General features: G+C 48.0%; 35 non-coding genes across 35 annotated transcripts in view; all 35 read right to left on the bottom strand.

The window, feature by feature from the left end:
• Positions 1-63: 63 nt before the first annotated feature.
• LOC133016972 (U5 spliceosomal RNA) lies at positions 64-176 on the bottom strand. Its single transcript, XR_009682321.1, has one exon. It is a non-coding gene; the product is annotated as a U5 spliceosomal RNA (small nuclear RNA).
• A 298-nt stretch (positions 177-474) lies between these two features.
• Positions 475-666, bottom strand: LOC133016334 (U2 spliceosomal RNA). Its single transcript, XR_009681721.1, has one exon. It is a non-coding gene; the product is annotated as a U2 spliceosomal RNA (small nuclear RNA).
• Positions 667-847: 181 nt separating this feature from the next.
• Positions 848-960, bottom strand: LOC133016950 (U5 spliceosomal RNA). The gene has a single exon (XR_009682300.1). It is a non-coding gene; the product is annotated as a U5 spliceosomal RNA (small nuclear RNA).
• Positions 961-1258: 298 nt separating this feature from the next.
• LOC133016374 (U2 spliceosomal RNA) lies at positions 1259-1450 on the bottom strand. Its single transcript, XR_009681758.1, has one exon. It is a non-coding gene; the product is annotated as a U2 spliceosomal RNA (small nuclear RNA).
• A 177-nt stretch (positions 1451-1627) lies between these two features.
• LOC133016526 (U5 spliceosomal RNA) lies at positions 1628-1742 on the bottom strand. Its single transcript, XR_009681895.1, has one exon. It is a non-coding gene; the product is annotated as a U5 spliceosomal RNA (small nuclear RNA).
• A 298-nt stretch (positions 1743-2040) lies between these two features.
• Positions 2041-2232, bottom strand: LOC133016398 (U2 spliceosomal RNA). The gene has a single exon (XR_009681781.1). It is a non-coding gene; the product is annotated as a U2 spliceosomal RNA (small nuclear RNA).
• Positions 2233-2412: 180 nt separating this feature from the next.
• On the bottom strand, positions 2413-2525 carry LOC133016543 (U5 spliceosomal RNA). Its single transcript, XR_009681912.1, has one exon. It is a non-coding gene; the product is annotated as a U5 spliceosomal RNA (small nuclear RNA).
• Positions 2526-2823: 298 nt separating this feature from the next.
• Positions 2824-3015, bottom strand: LOC133016440 (U2 spliceosomal RNA). Its single transcript, XR_009681822.1, has one exon. It is a non-coding gene; the product is annotated as a U2 spliceosomal RNA (small nuclear RNA).
• A 180-nt stretch (positions 3016-3195) lies between these two features.
• LOC133016870 (U5 spliceosomal RNA) lies at positions 3196-3308 on the bottom strand. The gene has a single exon (XR_009682222.1). It is a non-coding gene; the product is annotated as a U5 spliceosomal RNA (small nuclear RNA).
• Positions 3309-3606: 298 nt separating this feature from the next.
• On the bottom strand, positions 3607-3798 carry LOC133017361 (U2 spliceosomal RNA). The gene has a single exon (XR_009682676.1). It is a non-coding gene; the product is annotated as a U2 spliceosomal RNA (small nuclear RNA).
• A 180-nt stretch (positions 3799-3978) lies between these two features.
• Positions 3979-4091, bottom strand: LOC133016620 (U5 spliceosomal RNA). Its single transcript, XR_009681985.1, has one exon. It is a non-coding gene; the product is annotated as a U5 spliceosomal RNA (small nuclear RNA).
• Positions 4092-4389: 298 nt separating this feature from the next.
• On the bottom strand, positions 4390-4581 carry LOC133016204 (U2 spliceosomal RNA). Its single transcript, XR_009681598.1, has one exon. It is a non-coding gene; the product is annotated as a U2 spliceosomal RNA (small nuclear RNA).
• A 180-nt stretch (positions 4582-4761) lies between these two features.
• Positions 4762-4874, bottom strand: LOC133016907 (U5 spliceosomal RNA). Its single transcript, XR_009682258.1, has one exon. It is a non-coding gene; the product is annotated as a U5 spliceosomal RNA (small nuclear RNA).
• A 297-nt stretch (positions 4875-5171) lies between these two features.
• LOC133017360 (U2 spliceosomal RNA) lies at positions 5172-5363 on the bottom strand. Its single transcript, XR_009682675.1, has one exon. It is a non-coding gene; the product is annotated as a U2 spliceosomal RNA (small nuclear RNA).
• A 180-nt stretch (positions 5364-5543) lies between these two features.
• Positions 5544-5656, bottom strand: LOC133016960 (U5 spliceosomal RNA). Its single transcript, XR_009682309.1, has one exon. It is a non-coding gene; the product is annotated as a U5 spliceosomal RNA (small nuclear RNA).
• A 298-nt stretch (positions 5657-5954) lies between these two features.
• LOC133016467 (U2 spliceosomal RNA) lies at positions 5955-6151 on the bottom strand. The gene has a single exon (XR_009681848.1). It is a non-coding gene; the product is annotated as a U2 spliceosomal RNA (small nuclear RNA).
• A 5337-nt stretch (positions 6152-11488) lies between these two features.
• On the bottom strand, positions 11489-11601 carry LOC133016796 (U5 spliceosomal RNA). The gene has a single exon (XR_009682150.1). It is a non-coding gene; the product is annotated as a U5 spliceosomal RNA (small nuclear RNA).
• A 298-nt stretch (positions 11602-11899) lies between these two features.
• On the bottom strand, positions 11900-12091 carry LOC133016292 (U2 spliceosomal RNA). Its single transcript, XR_009681681.1, has one exon. It is a non-coding gene; the product is annotated as a U2 spliceosomal RNA (small nuclear RNA).
• A 180-nt stretch (positions 12092-12271) lies between these two features.
• LOC133016869 (U5 spliceosomal RNA) lies at positions 12272-12384 on the bottom strand. The gene has a single exon (XR_009682221.1). It is a non-coding gene; the product is annotated as a U5 spliceosomal RNA (small nuclear RNA).
• Positions 12385-12681: 297 nt separating this feature from the next.
• LOC133017359 (U2 spliceosomal RNA) lies at positions 12682-12873 on the bottom strand. Its single transcript, XR_009682674.1, has one exon. It is a non-coding gene; the product is annotated as a U2 spliceosomal RNA (small nuclear RNA).
• Positions 12874-13054: 181 nt separating this feature from the next.
• On the bottom strand, positions 13055-13166 carry LOC133016977 (U5 spliceosomal RNA). The gene has a single exon (XR_009682324.1). It is a non-coding gene; the product is annotated as a U5 spliceosomal RNA (small nuclear RNA).
• A 298-nt stretch (positions 13167-13464) lies between these two features.
• On the bottom strand, positions 13465-13656 carry LOC133016191 (U2 spliceosomal RNA). The gene has a single exon (XR_009681586.1). It is a non-coding gene; the product is annotated as a U2 spliceosomal RNA (small nuclear RNA).
• A 180-nt stretch (positions 13657-13836) lies between these two features.
• LOC133016841 (U5 spliceosomal RNA) lies at positions 13837-13949 on the bottom strand. Its single transcript, XR_009682193.1, has one exon. It is a non-coding gene; the product is annotated as a U5 spliceosomal RNA (small nuclear RNA).
• Positions 13950-14247: 298 nt separating this feature from the next.
• LOC133016197 (U2 spliceosomal RNA) lies at positions 14248-14439 on the bottom strand. The gene has a single exon (XR_009681592.1). It is a non-coding gene; the product is annotated as a U2 spliceosomal RNA (small nuclear RNA).
• A 180-nt stretch (positions 14440-14619) lies between these two features.
• On the bottom strand, positions 14620-14732 carry LOC133016982 (U5 spliceosomal RNA). Its single transcript, XR_009682329.1, has one exon. It is a non-coding gene; the product is annotated as a U5 spliceosomal RNA (small nuclear RNA).
• Positions 14733-15027: 295 nt separating this feature from the next.
• Positions 15028-15219, bottom strand: LOC133016388 (U2 spliceosomal RNA). The gene has a single exon (XR_009681771.1). It is a non-coding gene; the product is annotated as a U2 spliceosomal RNA (small nuclear RNA).
• A 170-nt stretch (positions 15220-15389) lies between these two features.
• Positions 15390-15502, bottom strand: LOC133016934 (U5 spliceosomal RNA). Its single transcript, XR_009682284.1, has one exon. It is a non-coding gene; the product is annotated as a U5 spliceosomal RNA (small nuclear RNA).
• Positions 15503-15800: 298 nt separating this feature from the next.
• On the bottom strand, positions 15801-15992 carry LOC133016365 (U2 spliceosomal RNA). The gene has a single exon (XR_009681749.1). It is a non-coding gene; the product is annotated as a U2 spliceosomal RNA (small nuclear RNA).
• Positions 15993-16172: 180 nt separating this feature from the next.
• LOC133016840 (U5 spliceosomal RNA) lies at positions 16173-16285 on the bottom strand. Its single transcript, XR_009682192.1, has one exon. It is a non-coding gene; the product is annotated as a U5 spliceosomal RNA (small nuclear RNA).
• Positions 16286-16583: 298 nt separating this feature from the next.
• Positions 16584-16775, bottom strand: LOC133017357 (U2 spliceosomal RNA). Its single transcript, XR_009682673.1, has one exon. It is a non-coding gene; the product is annotated as a U2 spliceosomal RNA (small nuclear RNA).
• Positions 16776-16955: 180 nt separating this feature from the next.
• On the bottom strand, positions 16956-17068 carry LOC133016868 (U5 spliceosomal RNA). The gene has a single exon (XR_009682220.1). It is a non-coding gene; the product is annotated as a U5 spliceosomal RNA (small nuclear RNA).
• A 298-nt stretch (positions 17069-17366) lies between these two features.
• On the bottom strand, positions 17367-17558 carry LOC133016411 (U2 spliceosomal RNA). The gene has a single exon (XR_009681794.1). It is a non-coding gene; the product is annotated as a U2 spliceosomal RNA (small nuclear RNA).
• A 180-nt stretch (positions 17559-17738) lies between these two features.
• Positions 17739-17851, bottom strand: LOC133016850 (U5 spliceosomal RNA). Its single transcript, XR_009682202.1, has one exon. It is a non-coding gene; the product is annotated as a U5 spliceosomal RNA (small nuclear RNA).
• A 298-nt stretch (positions 17852-18149) lies between these two features.
• Positions 18150-18341, bottom strand: LOC133016325 (U2 spliceosomal RNA). The gene has a single exon (XR_009681712.1). It is a non-coding gene; the product is annotated as a U2 spliceosomal RNA (small nuclear RNA).
• Positions 18342-18521: 180 nt separating this feature from the next.
• Positions 18522-18578, bottom strand: part of LOC133016900 (U5 spliceosomal RNA) — a 113-nt gene continuing 56 nt past the window's right edge. Inside the window, exon 1 of the small nuclear RNA XR_009682252.1 lies at positions 18522-18578. This exon is cut by the window's right edge and continues 56 nt beyond it. This is a non-coding gene — a small nuclear RNA (U5 spliceosomal RNA).

The following is an 18578-nucleotide window of genomic DNA, read 5'->3' as shown; positions in this document are numbered from 1 at the left end:
CCTTTGTGGACGCTTGATTTCTGACCTAGACAGCTCTTTGACTTTTCACAATTTCAAAAGGCTCAGCCATGAAGCAAAGCCTGCCAAAAATATATTCAACTTATGTTTGTTCCTCTCCACGGAAGTCTTTAGTAAAAGGCGAAAGACTTGTGCGTAATGAAGGGAAACCAGAGTAAGCATGGCCCTGTGTTGGAGAGCAGCGGTGGAGCCTCTCGGTCACATTCACCACCTTCACGGTAGGCCTTTTCTTTCCGCATGTCAGAGCCCAGTATGCAACATTCCCACCCCGCCCCCATCTGGCAACCAAAATTATATACGTCTTTATTAGCTCCTGCCCTGACTACTGTGATTGGCTTTTAAGCCTGTTTAAGCGATAGATCCCTGAACCACTTACATTGGGTCCAAATAGCTGACTCTGGTTTCTCACCAAGTCTACCAGCAGGTCTTGAGTGTTTGCTTTTCTACAGGGTAAGAACAGAGTGCACCGTTCCCAGCGGCACTGCAATGCTAGGTCAATGCGTGGAGAGAAGGGAGCAAGCTCCACATTTCTGCTCCTCTTGCCAAAAATCTGCTTAATATGTAGTCCTCATATAGAGGACATATCAGATATTAAACTGATAAGAACAGATAATACACTTGATCTTAGCCAAAAGGCCGAGAAGCGATAATCCCCAAGTGTTGGATGTCCACGCCAGGCTCTTGGCACAAATCTCACTTGATATGGTGCCACATTTGGAGGTGTGCATAACGATGGCTGCTGCTTATCACCTCCGCCCCGAGCTCTCCTTTGTGGACGCTTGATTTCTGACCTAGACAGCTCTTTGACTTTTCACAATTTCAAAAGGCTCAGCCATGAAGCAAAGCCTGCCAAAAATATATTCAACTCATGTTTGTTCCTCTCTACGGAAGTCTTTAGTAAAAGGCGAAAGACTTGTGCGTTATGAAGAGAAACCAGAGTCAGCATGGCCCTGTGTTGGAGAGCAGCGGTGGAGACTCTCGGTCACATTCACCACCTTCACGGTAGGCCTTTTCTTTCCGCATGTCAGAGCCCAGTATGCAACATTCCCACCCCGCCCCCATCTGGCAACCAAAATTATACACGTCTTTATTAGCTCCTGCCCTGACTACTGTGATTGGCTTTTAAGCCTGTTTAAGCGATAGATCCCTGAACCACTTACATTGAGTCCAAATAGCTGACTCTGGTTTCTCACCAAGTCTCCCAGCAGGTCTTGAGTGTTTGCTTTTCTAAAGGGTAAGAACAGAGTGCACCGTTCCCGGAGGCACTGCAATGCTAGGTCGATGCGTGGAGAGAAGGGAGCAAGCTCCACATTTCTGCTCCTCTTGCCAAAAATCTGCTTAATATGTAGTCCTCATATAGAGGACATATCAGATATTAAACTGATAAGAACAGATACTACACTTGATCTTAGCCAAAAGGCCGAGAAGCGATAATCCCCAAGTGTTGGATGTCCACGCCAGGCTCTTGGCACAAATCTCACTTGAGATGGTGCCACATTTGGAGGTGTGCATAACGATGGCTGCTGCTTATCACCTCCGCCCGAGCTCTCCTTTGTGGACGCTTGATTTCTGACCTAGACAGCTCTTTGACTTTTCACAATTTCAAAAGGCTCAGCCATGAAGCAAAGTCGCCAAAAATATATTCAACTCATGTTTGTTCCTCTCCACGGAAGTCTTTAGTAAAAGGCGAAAGACTTGTGCGTTATGAAGAGAAACCAGAGTCAGCATGGCCCTGTGTTGGAGAGCAGCGCTGGAGACTCTCGGTCACATTCACCACCTTTACGGTAGGCCTTTTCTTTCCGCATGTCAGAGCCCAGTATGCAACATTCCCACCCCGCCCCCATTTGGCAACCAAAATTATACACGTCTTTATTAGCTCCTGCCCTGACTACTGTGATTGGCTTTTAAGCCTGTTTAAGCGATAGATCCCTGAACCACTTACATTGGGTCCAAATAGCTGACTCTGGTTTCTCAACAAGTCTCCCAGCAGGTCTTGAGTGTCTGCTTTTCTACAGGGTAAGAACAGAGTGCACCGTTCCCAGCGGCACTGCAATGCTAGGTTGATGCGTGTAGAGAAGGGAGCAAGCTCCACATTTCTGCTCCTCTTGCCAAAAATCTGCTTAATATGTAGTCCTCATATAGAGGACATATCAGATATTAAACTGATAAGAACAGATACTACACTTGATCTTAGCCAAAAGGCCGAGAAGCGATAATCCCCAAGTGTTGGATGTCCACGCCAGGCTCTTGGCACAAATCTCACTTGAGATGGTGCCACATTTGGAGGTGTGCATAACGATGGCTGCTGCTTATCACCTCCGCCCGAGCTCTCCTTTGTGGACGCTTGATTTCTGACCTAGACAGCTCTTTGACTTTTCACAATTTCAAAAGGCTCAGCCATGAAGCAAAGCCTGCCAAAAATATATTCAACTCATGTTTGTTCCTCTCCACGGAAGTCTTTAGTAAAAGGCGAAAGACTTGTGCGTTATGAAGAGAAACCAGAGTAAGCATGGCCCTGTGTTGGAGAGCAGCGGTGGAGCCTCTCGGTCACATTCACCACCTTCACGGTAGGCCTTTTCTTTCCGCATGTCAGAGCCCAGTATGCAACATTCCCACCCCGCCCCCATCTGGCAACCAAAATTATACACGTCTTTATTAGCTCCTGCCCTGACTACTGTGATTGGCTTTTAAGCCTGTTTAAGCGATAGATCCCTGAACCACTTACATTGGGTCCAAATAGCTGACTCTGGTTTCTCACCAAGTCTACCAGCAGGTCTTGAGTGTTTGCTTTTCTACAGGGTAAGAACAGAGTGCACCGTTCCCAGCGGCACTGCAATGCTAGGTCGATGTGTCGAGAGAAGGGAGCAAGCTCCACATTTCTGCTCCTCTTGCCAAAAATCTGCTTAATATGTAGTCCCCATATAGAGGACATATCAGATATTAAACTGATAAGAACAGATACTACACTTGATCTTAGCCAAAAGGCCGAGAAGCGATAATCCCCAAGTGTTGGATGTCCACGCCAGGCTCTTGGCACAAATCTCACTTGATATGGTGCCACATTTGGAGGTGTGCATAACGATGGCTGCTGCTTATCACCTCCGCCCGAGCTCTCCTTTGTGGACGCTTGATTTCTGACCTAGACAGCTCTTTGACTTTTCACAATTTCAAAAGGCTCAGCCATGAAGCAAAGCCTGCCAAAAATATATTCAACTCATGTTTGTTCCTCTCCACGGAAGTCTTTAGTAAAAGGCGAAAGACTTGTGCGTTATGAAGAGAAACTAGAGTCAGCATGGCCCTGTGTTGGAGAGCAGCGGTGGAGCCTCTCGGTCACATTCACCACCTTCACGGTAGGCCTTTTCTTTCCGCATGTCAGAGCCCAGTATGCAACATTCCCACCCCGCCCCCATTTGGCAACCAAAATTATACACGTCTTTATTAGCTCCTGCCCTGACTACTGTGATTGGCTTTTAAGCCTGTTTAAGCGATAGATCCCTGAACCACTTACATTGGGTCCAAATAGCTGACTCTGGTTTCTAACCAAGTCTCCCAGCAGGTCTTGAGTGTTTGCTTTTCTACAGGGTAAGAACAGAGTGCACCGTTCCCAGCGGCACTGCAATGCTAGGTCGATGCGTGGAGAGAAGGGAGCAAGCTCCACATTTCTGCTCCTCTTGCCAAAAATCTGCTTAATATGTAGTCCTCATATAGAGGACATATCAGATATTAAACTGATAAGAACAGATACTACACTTGATCTTAGCCAAAAGGCCGAGAAGCGATAATCCCCAAGTGTTGGATGTCCACGCCAGGCTCTTGGCACAAATCTCACTTGATATGGTGCCACATTTGGAGGTGTGCATAACGATGGCTGCTGCTTATCACCTCCGCCCGAGCTCTCCTTTGTGGACGCTTGATTTCTGACCTAGACAGCTCTTTGACTTTTCACAATTTCAAAAGGCTCAGCCATGAAGCAAAGCCTGCCAAAAATATATTCAACTCATGTTTGTTCCTCTCCACGGAAGTCTTTAGTAAAAGGCGAAAGACTTGTGCGTTATGAAGAGAAACCAGAGTCAGCATGGCCCTGTGTTGGAGAGCAGCGGTGGAGCCTCTCGGTCACATTCACCACCTTCACGGTAGGCCTTTTCTTTCCGCATGTCAGAGCCCAGTATGCAACATTCCCACCCCGCCCCCATCTGGCAACCAAAATTATACACGTCTTTATTTGCTCCTGCCCTGACTACTGTGATTGGCTTTTAAGCCTGTTTAAGCGATAGATCCCTGAACCACTTACATTGGGTCCAAATAGCAGACTCTGGTTTCTCACCAAGTCTCCCAGCAGGTCTTGAGTGTTTGCTTTTCTACAGGGTAAGAACAGAGTGCACCGTTCCCAGCGGCACTGCAATGCTAGGTCGATGCGTGGAGAGAAGGGAGCAAGCTCCACATTTCTGCTCCTCTTTCCAAAAATCTACTTAATATGTAGTCCTCATATAGAGGACATATCAGATATTAAACTGATAAGAACAGATACTACACTTGATCTTAGCCAGAAGGCCGAGAAGCGATAATCCCCAAGTGTTGGATGTCCACGCCAGGCTCTTGGCACAAATCTCACTTGAGATGGTGCCACATTTGGAGGTGTGCATAACGATGGCTGCTGCTTATCACCTCCGCCCGAGCTCTCCTTTGTGGACGCTTGATTACTGACCTAGACAGCTCTTTGACTTTTCACAATTTCAAAAGGCTCAGCCATGAAGCAAAGCCTGCCAAAAATATATTCAACTCATGTTTGTTCCTCTCCACAGAAGTCTTTAGTAAAAGGCGAAAGACTTGTGCGTTATGAAGAGAAACCAGAGTCAGCAAGGCCCTGTGTTGGAGAGCAGCGGTGGAGCCTCTCAGTCATATTCACCACCTTTACGGTAGATCTTTTCTTTCCGCATTTCAGAGCCCAGTATGCAACATTCCCACCCCGCCCCCATTTGGCAACCAAAATTATACACGTCTTTATTAGCTCCTGCCTTGACTACTGTGATTGGCTTTTAAGCCTGTTTAAGCGATTGATCCCTGAACCATTACATTGGGTCAAAATAGCTGACTCTGGTTTCTCACCAAGTCTCCCAGCAGGTCTTGAGTGTCTGCTTTTCTACAGGGTAAGAACAGAGTGCACCGTTCCCAGCGGCACTGCAATGCTAGGTCGATGCGTGGAGAGAAGGGAGCAAGCTCCACATTTCTGCTCCTCTTGCCAAAAATCTGCTTAATATGTAGTCCTCATATAGAGGACATATCAGATATTAAACTGATAAGAACAGATACTACACTTGATCTTAGCCAAAAGGCCGAGAAGCGATAATCCCCAAGTGTTGGATGTCCACGCCAGGCTCTTGGCACAAATCTCACTTGATATGGTGCCACATTTGGAGGTGTGCATAACGATGGCTGCTGCTTATCACCTCCGCCCGAGCTCTCCTTTGTGGACGCTTGATTTCTGACCTAGACAGCTCTTTGACTTTTCACAATTTCAAAAGGCTCAGCCATGAAGCAAAGCCTGCCAAAAATATATTCAACTCATGTTTGTTCCTCTCCACGGAAGTCTTTAGTAAAAGGCGAAACACTTGTGCGTTATGAAGAGAAACCAGAGTCAGCATGGCCCTGTGTTGGAGAGCAGCGGTGGAGCCTCTCGGTCACATTCACCACCTTTACGGTAGGCCTTTTCTTTCCGCATGTCAGAGCCCAGTATGCAACATTCCCACCCCGCCCCCATTTGGCAACCAAAATTATACACGTCTTTATTAGCTCCTGCCCTGACTACTGTGATTGGCTTTTAAGCCTGTTTAAGCGATAGATCCCTGAACCACTTACATTGGGTCCAAATAGCTGACTCTGGTTTCTAACCAAGTCTCCCAGTAGGTCTTGAGTGTTTGCTTTTCTACAGGGTAAGAACAGAGTGCACCGTTCCCAGCGGCACTGCAATGCTAGGTCGATGCGTGGAGAGAAGGGAGCAAGCTCCACATTTCTGCTCCTCTTGCCAAAAATCTGCTTAATATGTAGTCCTCATATAGAGGACATATCAGATATTAAACTGATAAGAACAGATTTTTTTTTTTTTTTTTTTTTTTTTTTTATTACAAAAAACTTTCATCAGTTACATACAAATCAAGACAAATCAAACATCACGTATGACCATCCCTAATACAACGTTCGGCATCAATTGTGCCCCTTGCAGGTATAGAATGTTCGTTTTTCAAAACCTTCCCTGTCCATGTTGCAAAAATAACAGGTGAAATAATAAACAAAAACAGCCCAAAGAAACCCTTTTGCCTTCCCTCTTAGCTCACCATATCCACCCAAACCCTCCCTTCCACCTCTCTAGAGCGGCATGCTTCCCCCACTTCTCCATGTCCCTTTTGATTTTCCCCTTTACCTCAGCTTCCACCCTCCTCATGATCCCTTCCACACCGCTGTCTTTATCTCTCTTTACCAGGTCTTGCCTGGCCAACCACATAATCCTCTTTGTAATACTTATGATATACCACATTGGGAAATTTCCTGAGCCTAAACCTCTTTCAACCTTATCCCAGGTCAAATTAAATCCTCGTACTACCTGCCTTAGCCGCTCCCCCACTTTACCCCATACTACCTTTGCAGTTGGACAGTCCCACATGACATGCCTGACCGTTTCCTCACCTGAACAGGTTGCCCGAGGGCACGCAGGGGATCTTGCCAACCCATGCCTGTACATGGTTTCCCGCACTGGCAGGCATTTGTGCAGGCATAACCAATTTATGTCTTTGAGCCTGTTGTCAAGCCCCCCTGGCTGGATCCCCCGCCAAATCTTTGTCGGGGTCCCCACCAACGGAAGTGCGACCACTGCCTTACTGACCTCTCTGTAGAGGGCTCTGTGATCTATTTGTATTGCTCTGTCGGAGGCCTCAGGATGAGCCCGCAGCCACCTAGCTGCATGGTTGTAATGCCATGGCTGCTGCTCCACCCTGGGTGCCAAATTGTTCCAGACCATCAACCCCCTAGCTTGGTACGCGAAATAAAGCCTTAAAAAATAGCCTGAGGGGTGCTCTATTGGAAAAGAAAGCTCCCTGCACAGGGAAGAAACAAAAATGCAGTCCAGTTTCAGCGGGAGGTGTGGCACATCCCTCCCTCCTGCTTCGATACCAGAAAGCATGCGAGTTCTGGCCACGTATTCGTATCTCCCCCCCCATATGAAATCGAACACAAAGCGCATGAGAGGTCTCCTCATGCTCACTGGCAGTGGGTATATGTATGCCAAATATAGCAGGGATGGCAGAATGTCTACCTTCAGAACAAGTACCTTCCCTATAAAGGTCAGGCACCTGCTCTTCCAGAGTGCAAGCTTCTTCTGGACTGCTGTAATTCGCCTGGTCCAGTTGATCGTGGCACTGTTGGCTGTCTCAAAGCTGACCCCTAGTACCTTCAGTGGTCCTGTGCAGAGCGACAACCCTCCCGGTACATCCGTCCTTTCTTTCCAACGCCCAAAGAACTTTACAGAGGACTTGGCGTGATTCAGTTTTGCTCCAGACACCCGACCAAAGTCCTGAAAAATCTCCAAGGATCGGATGAGACTCTCATCCCTGTCTAGCAGCAGTGTGGTGTCGTCTGCATACTGTGACAGCTTGACCCGTAGGCCTCTGCTGCCGGGAACCAGGAAACCTTTCACCCCTGGGTCAGCCCGAATGGTTGCCGCCAGGGGCTCTAAATAAAGGATGTAGAGCAGCGGTGAGAGTGGGCAGCCCTGTCTTACCCCTGAGTGCAACCTGAAAATTTCCCTTAAGTGCCCGTTGACTGACACCTTGCTCCCCACACCTGTGTATAATGTGCGCAGCCATTCGACAAAAACCTTGTTAAAGCCTAGCCTTTCCAACACCCTAAACATAAAACCCCAGTGAACCCTGTCAAAGGCCTTTGCCTGGTCGAGACCCACCACCATAAATGGCAGGTGTCTGTCTTCCGCCCACGCGGCAGCGTCTCGTATGAGCTGGAGATTCCACTTCACCGAGCGCCCTGCCACCCCACACGTTTGGTCCACATGGACCACGTGTGGAAGCGCTGTGCCCAGCCGATCCGCTAGGACCTTTGCCAGAAGTTTATAGTCAACACACAACATGGTCAGTGGCCGCCAGTTCCCGAGGTCGGTTCCATCCCCCTTCTTAAACAGAAGGGAGATCACTCCTGTGGCCATAGTCCCTCCCATTGCACCTGTGAGAAGTATTGTGGACAACACCTCCAACAATACCGGCCCGAGAATCTCCCAGAACTTGAGATAAAACTCCACCGGCAGTCCGTCTATGCCAGGCACCTTCCGCCTGTTCATTTTACCAAGGGCACCCTCGAGCTCTTTGAGGGTAAGCGGGGCCTCCAAAGTCTGCGCTATGTCGGACGGCACCTGCTTGGTCAGTAAGTTCAGAAAGATCTCCCCTCCCTCTACATCTACCTCTTTCTCCTGGAAACTTGTGCGGTAGTAGTCAGTAGCAGCCCCCACCATCTCAGCTGCTTCCGACACTACCACACCCTGCTTATCCCTGATTCCGGTCTGTACCTGTCTTTTCCTGTCTGCCCGTATTGAGTTGAAAAAAGCAGCGGAACACGTCTCGTGCTTCTCTAGGAAGTTTCGCCGTGCCTGCAACAGGTAAGCCCGGGCCCTTACCTCAAAGACCTCCCTAAGCTTTGCTTTTAGGGTGTCACAAGCCCGCTGATTTACTGTGCCACCGCTGTTTCCTTTGCTGTACTCCAGCTCGAGGAGGCGCTGTAAGCGAAAAACCTCCCTCTTTGCCAACCTCACCTTCCTTTTACAATAACTAACGCAAAACATTTTTATCCTTTTCTTGGCTACTTCCCACCACTCCATCACCCCAGGACACAATGGTCTTATTCCTAAAAGGTTTTTGAAAAATAGTTCAAAACTTTGTTTGAAAGTGTCCTCCTCTAATATGCTAATATTGAGACGCCAGTACCCACGCCCAAAAATAGGCAGGCACAGGCGCACCTCAAACAGCAGCCCATCATGGTCAGAGAAGAACACAGGGAGCAGTCGACCTGACACCAGACTTAAAGACTTTGCTGCAAACACGTAGTCAAGACGTTTAAACGTACCACGTGAGTTACGCCATGTGGGGCCGTCTGCCAGAGGCCTGACCATCCTCCCCCCATCTACCAACCCGTGTCTAGCCATAAGGTGGGAGATGTAAATATCGCTGGTGTCCCCCCCCTTACCTAACTGCACATTGAAATCCCCACCTACAATTACCTGCCTATTGGTGGCCAAGTGTGGCTCTACCAACTCAAACATTTCTCTACGTTCCCTCTGAGTTTGTGGTCCATACACCACCACAACCCTGAGCTTGCTTGTCCCCCATGTGATGTCAGCCCCCATTATCCTCCCTTGGACAATAATGAAAACATCCTCCACCCTAATCTCTTTTACCCCAAACAAAATCCCTACCCCTGTAGAGTGGACCCCTCCCACGCTCCAGATTGAGTCCCCTTTCGTCCACTCCCTTGAGAAATTCGCAGCATCCCCCATGTCCCGTAAATGAACCTCCTGCAATAAACAAATATCAACATGCAGATGGTCCACAAAATCATAAACAGTCCTTCTTTTTAACGTATCCCTCATCCCTCTTACATTTAAAGAAAGCATCTTTACTACAGCCATTATAATTTGTATTTTTTTAAGTCTTTACTGTATCAAAACAATCAAAACAATCAAAATCAAAAAAAAAACACTCCTTACGGCAAAAAGAAGTCCTCTCTCTCCATCTGCTCCGCCCAGGAAAAGAGCACTGGATTAGGCGAAGTTGATGGTCTGTTGGGTCCCTCATATGCATCTTCCCCCAAAGGGGATGGTATATTGAGCAGGTAAGGAGGTAAATCCAGCTCCAGCCCCAAACCTTCTGCGAGCAGCTCACCTGGATCTCCTCCGATATGCTGCGTAGCCTCTCCACCCTTACCTAGCCCTGTGTTGCCCCCTTCCTGCTCCTGATGTCCTCCCTCCTCTGCAGCCCTTCTTTGCTGCCCTACGCCATAAATCATCCCACCATCATCTACCTTCTCTTGGTCCCCTCCCTCTGCCCCTGTGCCATCCCCCTTTGACTTTTTACTATGGCCCCCCTCCTTACTCTCTCCGCTTCTAATTGTCTTCCCCACTCCGAAAACCTGTGATCCTTTCCGTGCCCCCTTCTTGACCTTGGAGTTGGCTGGACCTGGGCTGATGAGAGGAAAGTCTCCCCCTGTGTTGTCACAGGGCACCTGGGCTTCGCTTTCCCCGCTGGCACTGCTTGTTGTTCCTTTCTCCGGGGGGACTTCCTCTGTTCCAATCTTAGAAAGATCCGTAGCTGGCTCCGCCTGTACCGGTGTGCATGTGCCATTCTCTGCAGGCACGGTTCTCTCTCCTGGGTCCTTTGCTTTTTCCGGCTCTCCATTGGACTTGGCTACTTCCGCAAAGGTCCTCCGTCGGCTAGGACAGTTGCGGTACAGGTGGCCCATTCCTCCACATCCATGACAGGCCTTGGGCCCTTTGCAATCTTTGGCCTCATGGCCCCCTTGGCCACAGGTACAGCAGCAGGCTCCGGAACAGCCTGCCTCTGTATGGCCAGACTGCCTGCAACGCCTACAGAAATCTGGTTGTCTGGCGTAAAACAGGTAACCACGGTCTGCACCAATGCTGAAAAGAGCCGGTGGATGCTTCAGTCCTCCAGGTCCTTCTGGGTCAGGGTTCAGCAGCACTTGGAACTGCCTTCTTCCTGTCCAGAATCCGCTCATGTCTTTTACGTACCTAGCACTAGTCACCACCTCTCCGTGCTGTCCCAAAAAAGCAACTAGTGCTCGATCTGTGACGAAAGGGTTGTACGTATGGACAGTGACAGTTCTGAAATTTGGTCTGTCCAGGTTCAAAATCTTGTAACCGGCTATGAATCTTGTCCCAGCCTCCTTTCTACAGGCTTCAGCCACTCTTGAATACACATCCTCACTGATCAGGGTAACGTCGAAAGCTTTTTCTTGCTGGTTCCACTGAATACAGTACACATCTTCTACCTTCAGCCTCAGTTGTTCCAAAATTACTTGTTTGCAGAACCAGTCTCTCGAAATTAGGTGTTCCTCCACTGATTCCGCCTGGAAACGTATAGTGTACCTCACCCCGACCTTTGGGCTCGTCTGTTCCTTGGAACCCCTTGGGGCCATCTTTGGGTCGTCTGTGTTTCTTCTTCGTCCACCTTTGCCCCCGTCGCTCCACTTGATCTTAGCCAAAAGGCCGAGAAGCGATAATCCCCAAGTGTTGGATGAGCACGCCAGGCTCTTGGCACAAATCTTACTTGAGATGGTGCCACATTTGGAGGTGTGCATAACGATGGCTGCTGCTTATCACCTTCGCCCGAGCTCTATTTTGTGGACGCTTGATTTCTGACCTAGACAGCTCTTTGACTTTTCACAATTTCAAAAGGCTCAGCCATGAAGCAAAGCCTGCCAAAAATATATTCAACTCATGTTTGTTCCTCTCCACGGAAGTCTTTAGTAAAAGGCGAAAGACTTGTGCGTTATGAAGAGAAACCAGAGTGAGCATGGCCCTGTGTTGGAGAGCAGTGGTGGAGCCTCTCGGTCACATTCACCACCTTCACGGTAGGCCTTTTCTTTCCGCATGTCAGAGCCCAGTATGCAACATTCCCACCCCGCCCCCATCTGGCAACCAAAATTATACACGTCTTTATTAGCTCCTGCCCTGACTACTGTGATTGGCTTTTAAGCCTGTTTAAGCAATAGATCCCTGAACCACTTACATTGGGTCCAAATAGCTGACTCTGGTTTCTCACCAAGTCTACCAGCAGGTCTTGAGTGTTTGCTTTTCTACAGGGTAAGAACAGAGTGCACCGTTCCCAGCGGCACTGCAATGCTAGGTCGATGCGTGGAGAGAAGGGAGCAAGCTCCACATTTCTGCTCCTCTTGCCAAAAATCTGCTTAATATGTAGTCCCCATATAGAGGACATATCAGATATTAAACTGATAAGAACAGATACTACACTTGATCTTAGCCAAAAGGCCGAGAAGCGAAAATCCCCAAGTGTTGGATGTCCACGCCAGGCTCTTGGCACAAATCTCACTTGATATGGTGCCACATTTGGAGGTGTGCATAACGATGGCTGCTGCTTATCACCTCCGCCCGAGCTCTCCTTTGTGGACGCTTGATTTCTGACCTAGACAGCTCTTTGACTTTTCACAATTTCAAAAGGCTCAGCCATGAAGCAAAGCCTGCCAAAAATATATTCAACTCATGTTTGTTCCTCTCCACGGAAGTCTTTAGTAAAAGGCGAAAGACTTGTGCGTTATGAAGAGAAACTAGAGTCAGCATGGCCCTGTGTTGGAGAGCAGCGGTGGAGCCTCTCGGTCACATTCACCACCTTCACGGTAGGCCTTTTCTTTCCGCATGTCAGAGCCCAGTATGCAACATTCCCACCCCGCCCCCATTTGGCAACCAAAATTATACACGTCTTTATTAGCTCCTGCCTTGACTACTGTGATTGGCTTTTAAGCCTGTTTAAGCGATAGATCCCTGAACCATTACATTGGGTCAAAATAGCTGACTCTGGTTTCTCACCAAGTCTCCCAGCAGGTCTTGAGTGTCTGCTTTTCTACAGGGTAAGAACAGAGTGCACCGTTCCCAGCGGCACTGCAATGCTAGGTCGATGCGTGGAGAGAAGGGAGCAAGCTCCACATTTCTGCTCCTCTTGCCAAAAATCTGCTTAATATGTAGTCCTCATATAGAGGACATATCAGATATTAAACTGATAAGAACAGATACTACACTTGATCTTAGCCAAAAGGCCGAGAAGCGATAATCCCCAAGTGTTGGATGTCCACGCCAGGCTCTTGGCACAAATCTCACTTGATATGGTGCCACATTTGGAGGTGTGCATAACGATGGCTGCTGCTTATCACCTCCGCCCGAGCTCTCCTTTGTGGACGCTTGATTTCTGACCTAGACAGCTCTTTGACTTTTCACAATTTCAAAAGGCTCAGCCATGAAGCAAAGCCTACCAAAAATATATTCAACTCATGTTCGTTCCTCTCCACGGAGGTCTTTAGTAAAAGGCGAAAGACTTGTGCGTTATGAAGAGAAACTAGAGTCAGCATGACCCTTTGTTGGAGAGCAGCGGTGGAGCCTCTTGGTCACATTCACCACCTTCACGGTAGGCCTTTTCTTTCCGCATGTCAGAGCCCAGTATGCAACATTCCCACCCCGCCCCCATTTGGCAACCAAAATTATACACGTCTTTATTAGCTCCTGCCCTGACTACTGTGATTGGCTTTTAAGCCTGTTTAAGCGATAGATCCCTGAACCACTTACATTGGGTCCAAATAGCTGACTCTGGTTTCTAACCAAGTCTCCCAGCAGGTCTTGAGTGTTTGCTTTTCTACAGGGTAAGAACAGAGTGCACCGTCCCCAGCGGCACTGCAATGCTAGGTCGATGCGTGGAGAGAAGGGAGCAAGCTCCACATTTCTGCTCCTCTTGCCAAAAATCTGCTTAATATGTAGTCCTCATATAGAGGACATATCAGATATTAAACTGATAAGAACAGATACTACACTTGATCTTAGCCAAAAGGCCGAGAAGCGATAATCCCCAAGTGTTGGATGTCCACGCCAGGCTCTTGGCACAAATCTCACTTGAGATGGTGCCACATTTGGAGGTGTGCAAAACGATGGCTGCTGCTTATCACCTTCGCCCGAGCTCTATTTTGTGGACGCTTGATTTCTGACCTAGACAGCTCTTTGACTTTTCACAATTTCAAAAGGCTCAGCGATGAAGCAAAGCCTGCCAAAAATATATTCAACTCATGTTTGTTCCTCTCCACGGAAGTCTTTAGTAAAAGGCGAAAGACTTGTGCGTTATGAAGAGAAACCAGAGTCAGCATGGCCCTGTGTTGGAGAGCAGTGGTGGAGCCTCTCGGTCACATTCACCACCTTCACGGTAGGCCTTTTCTTTCCGCATATCAGAGCCCAGTATGCAACATTCCCACCCCGCCCCCATCTGGCAACCAAAATTATACACGTCTTTATTAGCTCCTGCCCTGACTACTGTGATTGGCTTTTAAGCCTGTTTAAGCGATAGATCCCTGAACCACTTACATTGGGTCCAAATAGCTGACTCTGGTTTCTCACCAAGTCTCCCAGCAGGTCTTTAGTGTTTGCTTTTCTACAGGGTAAGAACAGAGTGCACCGTTCCCAGCGGCACTGTAATGCTAGGTCGATGCGTGGAGAGAAGGGAGCAAGCTCCACATTTCTGCTCCTCTTGCCAAAAATCTGCTTAATATGTAGTCCTCATATAGAGGACATATCAGATATTAAACTGATAAGAACAGATACTACACTTGATCTTAGCCAAAAGGCCGAGAAGCGATAATCCCCAAGTGTTGGATGTCCACGCCAGGCTCTTGGCACAAATCTCACTTGATATGGTGCCACATTTGGAGGTGTGCATAACGATGGCTGCTGCTTATCACCTCCGCCCGAGCTCTCCTTTGTGGACGCTTGATTTCTGACCTAGACAGCTCTTTGACTTTTCACAATTTCAAAAGGCTCAGCCATGAAGCAAAGCCTGCCAAAAATATATTCAACTCATGTTTGTTCCTCTCCACGGAAGTCTTTAGTAAAAGGCGAAAGACTTGTGCGTTATGAAGAGAAACCAGTCAGCATGGCCCTGTGTTGGAGAGCAGCGGTGGAGTCTCTCGGTCACATTCACCACCTTCACGGTAGGCCTTTTCTTTCTGCATGTCAGAGCCCAGTATGCAACATTCCCACCCCGCCCCCATCTGGCAACCAAAATTATACACGTCTTTATTAGCTCCTGCCTTGACTACTGTGATTGGCTTTTAAGCCTGTTTAAGCGATAGATCCCTGAACCATTACATTGGGTCAAAATAGCTGACTCTGGTTTCTCACCAAGTCTACCAGCAGGTCTTGAGTGTTTGCTTTTCTACAGGGTAAGAACAGAGTGCACCGTTCCCAGCGGCACTGCAATGCTAGGTCGATGCGTGGAGAGAAGGGAGCAAGCTCCACATTTCTGCTCCTCTTGCCAAAAATCTGCTTAATATGTAGTCCTCATAAACAGGACATATCAGATATTAAACTGATAAGAACAGATACTACACTTGATCTTAGCCAAAAGGCCGAGAAGCTATAATCCCCAAGTGTTGGATGTCCACGCCAGGCTCTTGGCACAAATCTCACTTGATATGGTGCCACATTTGGAGGTGTGCATAACGATTATCACCTTCGCCCGAGCTCTCTTTTGTGTACGCTTGATTTCTGACCTAGACAGCTCTTTGACTTTTCACAATTTCAAAAGGCTCAGCCATGAAGCAAAGCCTGCCAAAAATATATTCAACTCATGTTTGTTCCTCTCCAAGGAAGTCTTTAGTAAAAGGCGAAAGACTTGTGCGTTATGGAGAGAAACCAGAGTCAGCATGGCCCTGTGTTGGAGAGCAGCGGTGGAGCCTCTCGGTCACATTCACCACCTTCACGGTAGGCCTTTTCTTTCCGCATGTCAGAGCCCAGTATGCAACATTCCCACCCCGCTGCCATCTGGCAACCAAAATTATACACGTCTTTATTAGCTCCTGCCCTGACTACTGTGATTGGCTTTTAAGCCTGTTTAAGCGATAGATCCCTGAACCACTTACATTGGGTCCAAATAGCTGACTCTGGTTTCTCACCAAGTCTCCCAGCAGGTCATGAGTGTTTGCTTTTCTACAGGGTAAGAAGAGAGTGCACCGTTCCCAGCGGCACTGCAATGCTAGGTCGATGCGTGGAGAGAAGGGAGCAAGCTCCACATTTCTGCTCCTCTTGCCAAAAATCTGCTTAATATGTAGTCCTCATAAACAGGACATATCAGATATTAAACTGATAAGAACAGATACTACACTTGATCTTAGCCAAAAGGCCGAGAAGCGATAATCCCCAAGTGTTGGATGTCCACGCCAGGCTCTTGGCACAAATCTCACTTGAGATGGTGCCACATTTGGAGGTGTGCATAACGATGGCTGCTGCTTATCACCTTCGCCCGAGCTCTATTTTGTGGACGCTTGATTTCTGACCTAGACAGCTCTTTGACTTTTCACAATTTCAAAAGGCTCAGCGATGAAGCAAAGCCTGCCAAAAATATATTCAACTCATGTTTGTTCCTCTCCACGGAAGTCTTTAGTAAAAGGCGAAAGACTTGTGCGTTATGAAGAGAAACCAGAGTCAGCATGGCCCTGTGTTGGAGAGCAGTGGTGGAGCCTCTCGGTCACATTCACCACCTTCACGGCAGGCCTTTTCTTTCCGCATATCAGAGCCCAGTATGCAACATTCCCACCCCGCCCCCATCTGGCAACCAAAATTATACACGTCTTTATTAGCTCCTGCCCTGACTACTGTGATTGGCTTTTAAGCCTGTTTAAGCGATAGATCCCTGAACCACTTACATTGGGTCCAAATAGCTGACTCTGGTTTCTCACCAAGTCTCCCAGCAGGTCTTTAGTGTTTGCTTTTCTACAGGGTAAGAACAGAGTGCACCGTTCCCAGCGGCACTGCAATGCTAGGTCGATGCGTGGAGAGAAGGGAGCAAGCTCCACATTTCTGCTCCTCTTGCCAAAAATCTGCTTAATATGTAGTCCTCATATAGAGGACATATCAGATATTAAACTGATAAGAACAGATACTACACTTGATCTTAGCCAAAAGGCCGAGAAGCGATAATCCCCAAGTGTTGGATGTCCACGCCAGGCTCTTGGCACAAATCTCACTTGAGATGGTGCCACATTTGGAGGTGTGCATAACGATGGCTGCTGCTTATCACCTCCGCCCGAGCTCTCCTTTGTGGACGCTTGATTTCTGACCTAGACAGCTCTTTGACTTTTCACAATTTCAAAAGGCTCAGCCATGAAGCAAAGCCTGCCAAAAATATATTCAACTCATGTTTGTTCCTCTCCACGGAAGTCTTTAGTAAAAGGCGAAAGACTTGTGCGTTATGAAGAGAAACTAGAGTCAGCATGGCCCTGTGTTGGAGAGCAGCGGTGGAGCCTCTCGGTCACATTCACCACCTTCACGGTAGGCCTTTTCTTTCCGCATGTCAGAGCCCAGTATGCAACATTCCCACCCCGCCCCCATCTGGCAACCAAAATTATACACGTCTTTATTAGCTCCTGCCTTGACTACTGTGATTGGCTTTTAAGCCTGTTTAAGCGATAGATCCCTGAACCACTTACATTGGGTCCAAATAGCTGACTCTGGTTTCTCACCAAGTCTACCAGCAGGTCTTGAGTGTTTGCTTTTCTACAGGGTAAGAACAGAGTGCACCGTTCTCAGCGGCACTGCAATGCTAGGTCGATGCGTGGAGAGAAGGGAGCAAGCTCCACATTTCTGCTCCTCTTGCCAAAAATCTGCTTAATATGTAGTCCTCATATAGAGGACATATCAGATATTAAACTGATAAGAACAGATACTACACTTGATCTTAGCCAAAAGGCCGAAAAGCGATAATCCCCAAGTGTTGGATGTCCACGCCAGGCTCTTGGCACAAATCTCACTTGAGATGGTGCCACATTTGGAGGTGTGCATAACGATGGCTGCTGCTTATCACCTTCGCCCGAGCTCTATTTTGTGGACGCTTGATATCTGACCTAGACAGCTCTTTGACTTTTCACAATTTCAAAAGGCTCAGCCATGAAGCAAAGCCTGCCAAAAACATATTCAACTCATGTTTGTTCCTCTCCACGGAAGTCTTTAGTAAAAGGCGAAAGACTTGTGCGTTATGAAGAGAAACCAGAGTCAGCATGGCCCTGTGTTGGAGAGCAGCGGTGGAGCCTCTCGGTCACATTCACCACCTTCACGGTAGGCCTTTTCTTTCCGCATATCAGAGCCCAGTATGCAACATTCCCACCCCGCCCCCATTTGGCAACCAAAATTATACACGTCTTTATTAGCTCCTGCCCTGACTACTGTGATTGGCTTTTAAGCCTGTTTAAGCGATAGATCCCTGAACCACTTACATTGGGTCCAAATAGCTGACTCTGGTTTCTCACCAAGTCTACCAGCAGGTCTTGAGTGTTTGCTTTTCTACAGGGTAAGAACAGAGTGCACCGTTCTCAGCGGCACTGCAATGCTAGATCGATGCGTGGAGAGAAGGGAGCAAGCTCCACATTTCTGCTCCTCTTTCCAAAAATCTGCTTAATATGTAGTCCTCATATAGAGGACATATCAGATATTAAACTGATAAGAACAGATACTACACTTGATCTTAGCCAAAAGGCCGAGAAGCGATAATCCCCAAGTGTTGGATGTCCACGCCAGGCTCTTGGCACAAATCTCACTTGAGATGGTGCCACATTTGGAGGTGTGCATAACTATGGCTGCTGCTTATCACCTCCGCCCGAGCTCTCCTTTGTGGACGCTTGATTTCTGACCTAGACAGCTCTTTGACTTTTCACAATTTCAAAAGGCTCAGCCATGAAGCAAAGCCTGCCAAAAATATATTCAACTCATGTTTGTTCCTCTCCAC

This window comes from Limanda limanda, chromosome 12 (genome assembly GCF_963576545.1).
Source record: "Limanda limanda chromosome 12, fLimLim1.1, whole genome shotgun sequence".
NCBI classification, from domain to species: Eukaryota; Metazoa; Chordata; class Actinopteri; order Pleuronectiformes; family Pleuronectidae; genus Limanda; species Limanda limanda.
The sequence above is the reverse complement of the archived record's forward strand: the minus strand, read 5'-3'. Positions and strand labels throughout refer to the sequence as shown.